Below are 656 nucleotides of genomic sequence, written 5' to 3' on the forward strand. Positions count from 1 at the left end.
CTCTCTCTCTCTCTCTCTCTCTCTCTCTCTCTCTCTGTCCCTATGTCCCTGTTCCTATGTTCCCATTTCTGCGTCCCTGTCCCTTTTTCTCGCTTTCGCGTTCTCTCTCGATATTTTTCACCTTCAGCCGTCGGAGAGATTTAACACTGCCGCGGTATAGATCTCTGTGTTTGCTTTTTCCGGAAGCTCTCGATTTAGACGGGGTCGAGCACGGAGGCACGGAAGGCGAGAAAGGGGAGGGAAGGGGAAGGAGGGAGGAACTGTTCGCGCGTTAGCGGCAATAAAGATCGGCGATGCGAGAGCTTCGATAGAATTATAAATAAAAAAAAAAGGAGAAGAGCGGGGGATAAATCAAATTGGCACGGGCGACTTTCGCCGGGTTGAACGGCGGGCGTGATGGCGGAAGGAGGGAGGGAGAAGGAGGGGAACAGGTCGTTTGCTCGTGCCACTCCACGCACGACGAGCTGGTGGACGTGTCGTTTTTGACGAACTACGGTCCACGCATCCGTGCCGAACGCGAAATTTCGTCTCGCTCGGATGCGTGTGGCTCCCTTCTTTTCATATCCCTGCCGTTGTTTCTCGCGCCCGGAAACAGAACCTCTGTGCTCGCGATAGTTTCTCTCTCTCTCTCTCTCTCTCTCTCTCTCTCTCTCTCT

At 53.7% G+C, this 656-nt stretch overlaps 2 protein-coding genes across 6 annotated transcripts in view; one reads left to right on the plus strand and one right to left on the minus strand.

Annotated features, from left to right (window-relative positions):
• LOC116842225 (discoidin domain-containing receptor 2) overlaps window positions 1-656 on the plus strand; it is a 380,754-nt gene that overhangs the window by 342,655 nt on the left and 37,443 nt on the right. The gene's annotated exons all lie outside the window — the stretch shown is intronic.
• The window catches only part of LOC116842229, a 425,064-nt gene that overhangs the window by 229,368 nt on the left and 195,040 nt on the right, over window positions 1-656 (minus strand). The gene's annotated exons all lie outside the window — the stretch shown is intronic.

This window comes from Odontomachus brunneus, unplaced genomic scaffold, assembly GCF_010583005.1.
Source record: "Odontomachus brunneus isolate Ranch 3 - 2012 unplaced genomic scaffold, Obru_v1 Obru_scaffold_023, whole genome shotgun sequence".
Classification (NCBI taxonomy): Eukaryota; Metazoa; Arthropoda; class Insecta; order Hymenoptera; family Formicidae; genus Odontomachus; species Odontomachus brunneus.